This window comes from Rhinolophus hipposideros (assembly GCF_964194185.1).
Source record: "Rhinolophus hipposideros genome assembly, chromosome: 5".
In the NCBI taxonomy this organism is placed as follows: Eukaryota; Metazoa; Chordata; class Mammalia; order Chiroptera; family Rhinolophidae; genus Rhinolophus; species Rhinolophus hipposideros.
Genome location: NC_138051.1, coordinates 17,025,142 through 17,037,335, shown reverse-complemented (window position 1 = coordinate 17,037,335; position 12,194 = coordinate 17,025,142). Strand labels below are relative to the sequence as shown.

Genomic DNA, 12,194 nt, shown 5'->3' with positions numbered 1-12,194 from the left:
AACACACGATAAAATTCACTTGACCTACCATTTCATTTTCCCTAAACACAATGCATCACATTACTCTTTATTATTTTATATATTATTATTTAATGTAATATGTAATGTCCTGATATTAGTTGGTAGGGTGGATATCTAATATCTTAGTTCACAGCAGATTAGAAATAAATTTAAAAGAGAATAGGAGAGGGAGAAATCAGGGAGATTCTAGAAAAGTGAAGAGCGACCTGCAACCTTCAGGCCATATTTAGCCTACCTTGCAAATTGTAACAATTACAACATTCATTTAACGCTTGTCTTATACCAGGCACGGCGCTAAGCATTTTGTAACCCATTATCTCATTCACAATATCCCTGTGACATATTCTTAATCTTACAAATGAAGAAACTCTGGCACAGAGGTTAAGTAACTTGCCTGAAGTCATTTGAGTATTTGACAAGTATTATTTGAACCTAAGTATGTATAATGTAAGAGGCCTCTTTCTGAATCACTAGCTGCTGTTGTTATGGTCTAATTTTAATTTCAGTTTGTCTTCCCATACAGAAAAGAATCAAGATGTAAAATCATTCAGAGCAAATACCTTGTAGTATCCTTGACTTTGATAAATAATGAACTGATAAGCTGAATCCGGAACTTTATATATTTGAAGTTAGAAAACTAACTTCAGTGTCATAAATTATATAGTAGTTTGTGTAAATGATTTGAATTTTAGGGTTATTAAGTCAGGGTTTCTCAACAACAAGCACCATTGACATTTTGGGGCCAGATAATTCTTTGCTGGGGGAGGCTGTCCTGTGCAATGCTGGGTATTTAGCAGCATCCCGGGCCTCTACCCATTAGCTGCCATGCAACTCCCTCCCCAGATGTGACAACCAAAAATGTCTCCAGTTACTGCCAATGTCTCCTGCAGGCCAAAAATTGCCCTTTGTTGAGATGACAGACCTGGAATGACAGACCTGGAAAAGACTAATCCATTCCTTATTTGACTGACAGGTGAGGAGATTGAAATATGATGAGATTGAGGGCCTCACCTAAATCACCAAGCTATTTAAGGGAGGAGTTGGGTGGGAAAGCCAGACATTCCCTGATTACAGAACTGATAATCTAAGCATGTCTGGGACATTTCCCATAAATTGAATACTATGGTTACAGTACTCAGAGTGATCCTTTTAAAGCGTATTTCAGATGTTACGCACCTGTTACTATAAGCCATCTAGTTATCCTGTTATCCTTCGAATGGAATCTGAAGTCCGAGCCACAGCCCAAAAGGTCCTAAATAATTTGGCTTCTGGCTACCTCTGCAGACATTTCCTACCACACCTCTTTCACCCTGCACTTACCACACTCATTTTCTTGGCATTCTTTTGAACACTTCTACGCATGCCCCCATCTTCGCATTTGCTTTTCCCTGTGCTTAGGAATGTTCTAGACATTTCCATGACTTGCTTCTTCACTTTCCTCAGGTGTCTGCACAAATATTACTTTAACAGTCAGGCTTTACATGTCTAAAGATGCATTTCTCCTCAACCTTTTTTCTCCCTTTATCTAACCTGATTTATTTCTCTTCATTACGATTTTCAATATCTAGATATATTTTGTATTTATTCTTGTTCTTTTCCTCCTTTTGAATGTCAAGTCCATGCCAAAGTGACTGAAATACTGCCTGGAACATAGTAGGTAAATAATAAATATTAATTCAGTGAATGAATCACAGTCACCCCCCAAAACACCTCATGCCCTCTCTTTAAGCAATCACTCGTCATTTACACTTCTCCTATCCCTTGGCAACCACTAATGTGCTTTCTGTCTCAATGGATTTGCCTATTCTGAATACTTCATATAATAGGAATCATACAATATGTAACCTTTTCGGTGTGACTTCTTTCAGTTAGCATCATGTTTTAGAAATTGATCCAAGTTGTAACCAGTACTTCATTCCTTTTTATGGCCAAATAATATTCCATGTATGTTCTGCAATGTGTTTATTTATTTGTTGATGAACATTTGGATTGTTTCCACCCTTAAGCTATTATGAATAATGCTGCTATAAATGTGTATACAAGTTTCTATGTGGATATATATTCTCATTTCTCTTCGATATACACACAGGAGTGGAAATACTGGAACTACCAACTGTTTTCCACAGTGGCTGCACCATTTTACATTCCACAGTAATGTATAAGCCTTCCTACTCCTCATATTTCTTCCAAAACTTATTTTCCTTTTTTTTCTTTTTTTAAATTACAGCCATCCTCATTGGTGTGAGGATGTGAAATTGCACATTATGGCTTTGATTTGCATTTCCTCAATGACCAATGAAGTTTGCCATCTTTTCATGTGCCATTGGCTATTTGCATGTCTTCTTTGGAGAAATGCCTATTCAAGTCCATTGCTTATAAAATTATAGTTGGGTTGTTTATCTTTTCGTTGTTGAGTTGTATGAGTTCTTTATATATTATAGATATTAAATTCTTGTCACATATGTGATTTGCAAATGTTTCTCCCATTCTGTAAGTTGTCTTTACTTTCCTGATAATGTCATTTGATGCATGAAAGTTTTTCATTTTGATGAAGTCCAATTTATCGATTGGTTCTTTTGTCGCTTCATGCTGTTAGTGTCAAACTAAGACCATTGCCAAATCCAAAGTAATGAGGATTTACCTCTATATTTTCATATAACAGTTTTATAGTTTTTAGCTTTTTATTTAGTTTGCTGATCAATTTTTAGTTAATTTTTGTATATTTAGTGAAATAGGTATCCAAATTCATTCTTTTGCATATAATTATTCAGATATACCACCACCATCTATTGAAGAGACTGTTCTTTCCCAATTGAATAGTCTTGGCACCCTTGCAGAAAATCAGTTGGCTGTAGATATTTGGGTTTCTTTCTGGACTATTCTTCCCATTGGTCTATGTATCTATCCTTATAACTTTATCTCACTATCTTAATTAATGTAGCTTTGTAGTGAGTTTTGAAATCAGAACACATGAGTCCTCCAGCCTTGTTTTTCTTTTTTTCAATGTTGACTTACTTGGGGCTCCTTGCAATTCCATATGACTTTGAAGATCAGCTTGTCAATTTATGCAAGAAAGGCCACTGGAATTTTTATAAGAATTACATTGAATCTGTAGATCACTATATTCCACCTTAACAATATTAAGTCTTCTAATCTAACATGTGATGCCTTTCCATTTAATTGGGTCTTTAATTTCTTTCAATGTTGCTTTGTAGCTTTTAGTGTATACATGTTTCACTTCTTTGGTTGAATTTATTACTGGGTGTTTTATTCTTTTGGATGCTGTAGTAAATGAATTGTTTTCATGATTTCCTTCTTCGATTATTCATTGCTGGTGTATAGAAACACAATTGATTTTTGTATATTGACCTGTAACCGGCAACTCTGCTGAATTCATGCATTAATTTTTTGGTGGATTCTTTCAAATTTTTCTCTATGTAGAATCATATCATTTGCTAATAGGGATAGTTTTACTTCTTCCCTTCCAATTTGGATGCCTTTCCTTCTTGCATAACTTCTCTCTCTCTCTCTCTCTCTCTCTCTCTCTCTCTCTCTCTCTCTCTCTCTCTCTCTCTCTCTCTCTCTCTCTCTCTCTCTCTCTCTCTCTCTCTCTCTCTCTCTCTCTCTCTCTCTCTCTCTCTCTCGGACTTCCAGTACAATGCTGAATAGCAGTAATGAAATTAGGCATCCATGTTCTTGTTCCTGACCACAGGGGGGAAGCTTTGTCTTTTATCATTGAATATGATGTTACCTGTGGATTTTTCATAAATGTTTTCTTATCATGTTAAGGACGCTCCATTCTGTGCCTACTTTGCTGAGTGTTTTATCATGAAAGGACGTTGGGTTTTGTTAAGTGCTTTTTTTTACGTCTATTGAGGTGATCATGTAGGTATTTTTCCTTTGTTATATTAATATGGTATATTACGTGGATTGAGTCTCTGATGTCAAACCACCATTGTATTCCTGGAATAAATTCCACTTGTTCATGGTATTTAATCCTTGTAGTGTACTTTTTAATTTGGTTTGCTAGTATATTGTTGAGGATTTTTGCATCACAAGGGATATTGGTCTATAGTTTTCTTGTGATATCTTTGTCTGGCTTTGGTATCAGGGTAATGCTGGTCTCCTACAATGTATTAGGAAGTATTTACTCCTCTTCTATTTTTTGAAAAAGTTGCAGTAGAATTGTTGTTATCTCTACATTAAACATTTGGTAGAATTCACCAGTGAAGCCATTTGGTGCTGGACTTGTTTTTATTGGGACTTGTTTTTAATTACTGTTTCAATTTCTTTACTTGTTATAGGTCTGTTGAGATTTTCTATTTCTTCTAGAGTAAGTTTTGTTAATGTGTGTTTCAAGAAATTTTCCATTTCATATGAATTATTTGTTGGCATACAACTATTATTAATATTCTCTTATAATTCTTTCAATTTCTATAAAGTTAGTAGTAATGTCCCCATTTTCATTTCTGATTTTATTTACATCTTTCTTTCTTCGTAGTCAATCTAGCTAAAGTTTTGAGAATTTTAAAACATTTTCAAAGTACCAACTTTTGGTTTAGTTGGTTCTATTTTTTCGTTCCTATTCTCTTTTTCATTTACCTTGGCTGTAATCTTTATTAGTTCCTTCCTTCTTCTGGTTTTGAGTTTAGTTTCTTTTCTTTATCTAGTTCCTTAAAGTGTAAAATTTAAGTTGTTGATTTGAGACGCCTTCCCTCTTAGCACTGGTTTTGCTGTATCCTACAACTTTTGGCATGTTGTGTTTTCATTTTCATGTTTCTCAAAGTATTGTTATGGGTTGAACTGTGTTCCCCTGAAAAGACTTGTTGAAGTCCTAAGTCCTAGAACTTCAGAGTATGACCTTATTTGGAAATAAGGTCTTTACAGAGTAATCAAATTAAAATATGGTCATTAGGGTGACTCTAATCCAATATGATTGTATCCTTATAAAAAGGGTATATTAGGACACAGAGACCTACATACACAGAGGGAAGACTATGTGAAAAGATACACAAAACACCACTTGATCACTGTTGTTTGTAGCATGTTTTGAAATCAAGAAGTCTAAGGCCTCTACTTTGTTCTTTCTGAAGATTGCTTTGGCTATTTGGGGTCTCTTGTGGTTCTATATGAATTTTAGGATTTTTTTTCTATTTTTACAAAAAAATGCCATTGGAGTTTTGATAGGGATTGCATTGAATCTGTAGACTGTTTGGGGTAGTATGGACATTTTTAACAATATTGTTTTCCAATTCCCAAGCAGGTGTTTTTCCATTTATTTGTATCTTCTTTGATTTTTTTTAGCAGTGTTTTATAGTATTCAGTGTACAAGTCTTTCACCTCCTCAGTTAAGTTTATTGCTAAGTATTTTATCCTTTTTGATGCTATAGTAAATGGGATTTTATTTTTTTTAAATTGGAGAATATTGGGGAACAGTGTGTTTCTCCAGGGCCCATCAGCTCCAAGTTGTTGTCCTTCAATCTAGTTGTGGAGGGCGCAGCTCAGCTCCAGGTCCAGTCTTGGTTTTCAATCTTAGTTGCAGGGGGTGCAGCCCACCATTCCATGCGGGAAGTGAACTGGCAATCTTGTTGTTGAGAGCTTATGCTCTAACCAGCTGAGACATCTGGCCGACCCTCGGGCAGCTCATCAGCAGCTCGCTGTCTTCAATCTAGTTGTGGACGGCGCAGCTCACTGGCCCATGTGGGAATTGAACTGGCAACCCTGTTGTTCAGAACTCGTGCTCTAACCAACTGAGCATATCTGGCAACCCCGGGATTGTTTTCTTAATTTCCTCTTTGGATAGGTCATTACCAGTGTATTGAAACAGAGTGATTTCTGTGTCAATCTGTATCCATTATCTTTGCTAAAATCGTTTATTAGTTGTAATAGTCCCATACCATATTTAAATGTCATGTGTGCACCAACATTACAATACTAAGGATTGTATATTTGTCTATACATTTGTCTATTACATTTACCAGGGAGGACTGTATTTTCATATGGTTTTGTGGTGTTGTTTATCATCGTGTTGCTTCAACTTGGAAGGTTCTCTTCAGCATTTCTTGTAGGGTAGGTCTAGTGGTGATGAACTCTTTCAGCTTTTATTTTTCTGGGAAAGTTTTAATTTCTTCTTCATGATTGAAGGACAGTTTTGCAGAATATAATATTCTTAATGGGTTTTTTTTCTTTCAGCACTTTGAACATATCATTCTACTCCCGTGTAGCTTTCAAGGTTTCAGCTGAGAAATTTGCTAATTATCTCATAGGAGCTCCTTTGTACAGGACAAGTTTGCCTTTCTCCTGCTGCTTTCAAGATTCTCTCTGTGACTTTTGATAGTCTGATTATGATGTGTCTCAGTGTATGTGTCTATATTTATTCTACTTGGAGTTCCTTGAGCCTCCTGAATTCGTCCATTGTTCTCCTCAGATTTGGTGAACTTAGTCATTATTTCTTCAAATAGGCTCTCTGTCTCTCTCTTTTTCTTCTCCTTCTGTGACTCCCACAATGTGTACATTGTTCCATGTGATGGCGTTCCATAAGTCCCTCTCCCTTTCTTCATTCATTTTTTCTTTTTGCTCCTCTTCCTGGTAATTTTGAAAGTCTTCAAGTTTGCTGATTCTTTCTTCTGCCTGGTCAAGTCTGATACTGAATTCCTCTAATGAATTTTTCAATTCAGTTATTGTATTCTTCAGTTTCAGAATTTCTGCTTGGGTCTTCATGTTTCTCTCTTTTTGTTAATGTTCTCACTTAATACATTGTTTTCCTGATTTTGTTAGTTGTCTATCTGTACTTTCTTTTAATTCACTGAGCATTCATATAATGGTTATTTTGTATTCTTTGGTAATTTATATACGTGTTTTTTTAGGGTAGGTTATCAGGATATTTTTTTCAATGGGTCATGTTTTTCATCTTTTTGTGTGTCTTGTTATCTTATGATGGGACTTCAACATTTGAAAAACCAGCTCACTTGTTCCAGTTTTTGTGGTCTGGTTTTGTATAGGGAGGACTTTCTCCAATCAGTCTGGCTAGAGATTTTGGAGACCTTTTAAGCCTTATCTGGGGAAATGATCTTTTTAGGTTTGTGCATGTAACCTAACAATTGAAGACGTTTTTAAGTTTCTACTCAGGATATCCCTCTGGCATCTGTCTGCAATGCTGTGTTCTCTGTGGTGCTGTAGTAAGGTGTGGTACTGGACCTCCACCTAGCTTCTGTCTGTGGTACTTGGACTCTGATGCACATTGATTACTTTTGTTCTCAACAGTCCCCAAACTGGCCACCCATTCCTGTCAGTTCTTAGATTCAGGCAAGATAGAAACCAGTTCCTGAGGCAAACCCTGAAAAGTCAGAACATTAGACATACATTCCACTCACTTCTCTTCCCGGGGAGAATTTGGGAGTTGATGGTTTCTAACCAATCATGTCATCCTGGGAGGGTGGGTCACTGTAAGTAAGTGCTATGATTTCCTACCTGTGCTTTTATGCAGTTGGTTTCATACTCACCTTGGGTGCAAGAATCCAGTTAACTGGTTTCTGGATTTCTCAAAAACATAATTGGCCCATGTATTATTAAATTTGTGTCACATAAGAGGAAGGTCTGGAGCTTCCTATTCTGCCATCTTGCTGCTGTCACTCCTGATTCAAATCATTTTAAATGAATTTGTATTTGTCCTATGGTCTAGATTATGGTCTGCCTTGGTAAATATCCCATGCAGACCTGAATGTCTTTCTGCTGTTAATAGGGGGAATGTTCTATAAATAAGTAAGTAGGTTGATAGTATTGTTCAAACCTAATACTTATTGGCTTTTTTGTCTGCTTGTCCTATCAATTATTGAGATGAGTTTGAAATCTATGACTATAATTTATTAATTGTGGATTAATAATATATTAATTGTGGATTTCTCTTCATAGTTATAACATATTTTACTTTATGTATTTTGAAGTTCTGTTATTAGGTGCATAAAAAAGGGAATAGTGGAGGACAGAGAAATGCACACTGAGGTCAGGAGAGGATTAAGCTCAGTTTTAAAATATTACATATTTGATAATGGAAAATTGTCGCATCCAGCGCAACACAGGCAGTGAGAACGAGAAGGAGTGGCGAAGCGTTAAGAAAGAAACAGAAATCAAGAAAGTTATGAAACAGGGGGCCAAGGGTCTCCCAGCCTCAAAGGACTGAGAGCCCCGAATCAGGCTGCCTTCTGGCTTTTATTGATATACACACAAGGAAGTAGTATTGTTTTCTCCACAGTCTGTGAGTCTTATACATCATACCAGAAAACCGATTTAAATCAATCACCGTTGCCTGCAAACAGCTGGAATAGAAAGTCCCATGATGTCTTAACAATTGTGGTATGTGCCTCCCCAGGGACAAATCCTTTATGTTGAAATTTATTGATAAGAATGGAAGGAGAACTGATGTTATCACATCATTGACTCACTTCCCAACCAGGTTGTGGGAAGGAATATAGCCACATAGGCAGAAGCTCTCCTTAGGCAGGGGAAGGTGGGGGGCTGTGCCCACCTCTATCGACCCCGTGAGTTCTCCTGGTGGTCCCCACATGGTTCCGCCTGGCTTGGGTTATTCCTCCCGTGAGGAATCTTACCAGTCATTGGCTGACCAACCATCTTTTGGGAGCCAAACAGAGAGACATGAGGTGTAAGCACAAAGGTGAAGCAAAGTCCCTGAAAGGACCAGTCTCAACAGAGTCTTCTTTCTTTAGGGATAGGCACGAGGGGACAGATGGTTAGGCTGCTGCATGACAACAGAAAATGAATCATGAAAGTAAACAGATTGAGAAGGAAGAAATAAAACTGTCTTTGTTCACAGATGACATGCTTATCTACACAAAACTTTTTTTTAAATCAACAAAGAAAACCTATAAGTGATTATAGTAAAGTTGTTAAGACACTACTTAATATTGTTTTCCTGTATACGAGAAATGAACAATTGGAATCTAAAATTAACAATACAATATCATTTACATTAGACCAAAAAAAGGACAAACTTAGGTATAAATCTTAACAAAATATGAACAAGATCTATATGAGGAAAACTACAAAACCGATGAAAACACCAAAGGAAATGGAAATAAACAGAGAGATATTACATGTACAGTTGATCCTTGAACAACCCAGGAGTTAGAGGTTGATTCTCCCTATACACAATTGGTTGAATCTACGAATGCAAAACCTGGGGATACAGAGGGCCACTGTATATTTATTGAAAAAAATCCATGTATAAGTAGACCCATTCATTTCAAACCCATGTTGTTCAAAGGTCAAAAGTATATGGAAAATAAGGTTCAATATTGTCAAGGTACCAGTTCTTCCCAACTTGATCTGTAGATTCAATGCAATCCCAATCAAAACCCATGCAAGATTTTCTTTGTGGTTATAAACTGATTCTAAAGTTTATATGGAGAGGAAAAAGATCCAGAGTAACCAACACAAAGTTGAAAGAGAAGAACAAAGTCAGAAGATTGACACTGCCCACCTTTAAGACTACTGTAAAACTGTAATGATCAAGATAGTGTGGTATTGATGGGGAAAAAAAAAAGATAATAGGTCAAATGAACAGAATAGAAATCCCAGAAATAGACTCACACAAATAGAACCAAGTGATCTTTGACAAAGGAGCAATGATAATTCAACGGAAAAGGATAGTCTTTTCATCAGAGTGTGCTGGAACAACTGGACATCCACATTAAAAATAAATCTAGGCACAGACTATATACCTTTCACAAAAATTAATTTAAAATGGCTCATAGGTCTAAATGTAAAATCCAAAGTGATTAATGTCCTAGAAAATAACACGAGTGAAAGACTAGGTGACCTTGGATTTGGTGATGATTTTAAAAATATGTCAAAAGCACAATCCACGAAAGAAAAATTGGGAAGTTGGACCTCATTAAAACTAAAAATTTCTGCTGTTAAAGATACTGTTAAGAAAATGAAAAGACGAGCCACAGACTGGGAGTCAATATTTACAAAACAAATAAAGGATACATATACATAATATTCAAAGAAATCTTAAAACTCAGTAATAAGAACAAAAGTAACACAATTATGGGCCAAACAATAAAAAATGTGCAAAAGATCTGAACATATGCCTCATCGATGAAGATATAAACATGGCAAATAAGCATGAAAAATGCTCAACATTACATCATCAAGGAATTGCACATTAAAATATCCCATACAATAAAAAACATAAAATCTTGTTTCTGTTTCTCTGGAGAACCCCATTACTATACATGGCATTCTCAGCTACTTGTGTGTATAATTTTTATTCATTATTTTATTTCCAGAACTGACTTAAGTGCCCAGCACATTGTGGGAGGCTGATGATATTTCTGGACTTTAGAGTATTCACCATCTGACATTCTTTTGCTCCCGATAGTGAAAGAGGTGTTTGTTTTCTTTTTCCTCTCACCCTTATCCATATTTCTGCAAAAGCCTAACTTATATGAGAGATGAGGTCATAGACAATATCACCTCAACATCCTTGAGAACAGGAAAGAAAGCTCTAATTGGTCTCTTTCATTTCTTGTAGACTGGCAACTGTTAGCAGGATGGAGAATGAAGAAATTATGTGAGTGAAGGCAGTGGTGAAGGGAATTAGGAAAAACTTAGCTGTTGTGGTCTGAAAGGTCATGAAAAGAGCATTAGAGTTACCCCAGAAGACAAATACCACATGATTTCACTTACATGTGAAATCTAAAAAACTAAGCAAATGAACAAACAAAACGGAAACAGACTGATAGATAACAGAGAACAATCTGATAGTTGCCCAATAGATGGGAGGTGAGTTAGGGGGCTGGGTGAAAAAGGTTGAAGGGATTAAGAAGTACAAATTGACAGTTGGGGCATATAAATACAGCATAGGGAATATAGTCGATAATATTGTAATAACTATGTAAGGTACTAGATTTATCAGGGGATCACTTTGTCAATTATATAAATGTCTAACCACCATGCTGTCCACCTGAAACTAATATAATATTGCAAGTCAACTGTAAGTGAAAAAATAAATAGACTACAAAGAAAGAGTTACCTCGCGTAAGTTGGAGGAAGGACTAGGGAGAAAGGGCCTAATGTTGACTGACTCATTGAATAAAAAAGGCAGAAGGAAAAAACAGGAAAGAAAACATGGGTTTTTTGTTTACCCTGGAGACTTTCACCACCCAGGTAATGAACTTTAAAAAACTAGGGTTATGTATCTCTACCTCAAGAAAAATAGTATAACCACTTTCTCTAAATTTAATCTATAAATTCATTATTTGTTTTGACTTTTCTTAATGTTGTGGTCACCATTCCCTGTTACTTCTTGTTATTCCTTAGCTAAGAAAAGTAACTTTCCCTCCTTTCTTTTACACATAATTTGAGTTGGTCCTAAACCTTTTCATAAATTATTCTTCCTGATTGGAGTTCCCTTTCCATCTACTCTGACAAACTATACCACTCCTCTACTTTCTCATATATTTTTATGGTACTTAGTTTATGTCCATAAATATCTTGACTGAATTAAAGACCTTGACTGAATTAAAGAAAAAAATGCACTTCAAAGCTTATTCTATAACAAACCTCTTCAAAGCAATGCCCATTCATTAAAATATAATAGTTTGTGAATTTTATAACCTATTTTGTTCCAACTATAATACATCCAATTTTTTCATGTCTTCTTTATTTACTCCTCTTTTTCACACTTAGTTCCTTTCACTAACTTTAACCACTAACTTGGGAAACAATGACCCAATACCCAAAAGAGTATCTAGGACATAGTATGTGTTCAATAAACATTTGGTATCTGAAAGAATAAAATGAAATATTTGGTGTCTGAAGGAGTTAACGTGACATTTATAAAGGCAATCCTGATCTGTGGAACATGAAAACCACATTTGAATTACTAGCAGCTAATTAATTATGCCAGTCCCTTCTTGTTTCAACACGGAGGTACACGAATTGAGAACTTAATTTTTTTAATTCTGGAAGGTGCAACATTTTGTCTTAAAGAATCCACATACTGAACGTAAGCATCGTATGTCTTTCTAATGCTTAAGTAGAAGGGTGACCTCCTCCAACTTTTGGTCTGACACTTTCCTGGGCCGGGAGCCAAGTACTGCTTTTTGCTCACCCAATTGGAGTCCAACTTCGGTCCTTTTCGTTCAGTC

The 12,194-nt window shown here is 36.0% G+C and overlaps 1 protein-coding gene across 1 annotated transcript in view; it reads left to right on the top strand.

Annotated features, from left to right (window-relative positions):
* MIPOL1 (mirror-image polydactyly 1) overlaps positions 1–12,194 on the top strand; it is a 256,929-nt gene that overhangs the window by 2,899 nt on the left and 241,836 nt on the right. The window contains exon 2 of the mRNA XM_081047457.1: positions 912–994. The gene's annotated coding sequence lies outside the window, so the exon portion shown is untranslated. The remainder of the gene's footprint in view (positions 1–911; positions 995–12,194) is intronic.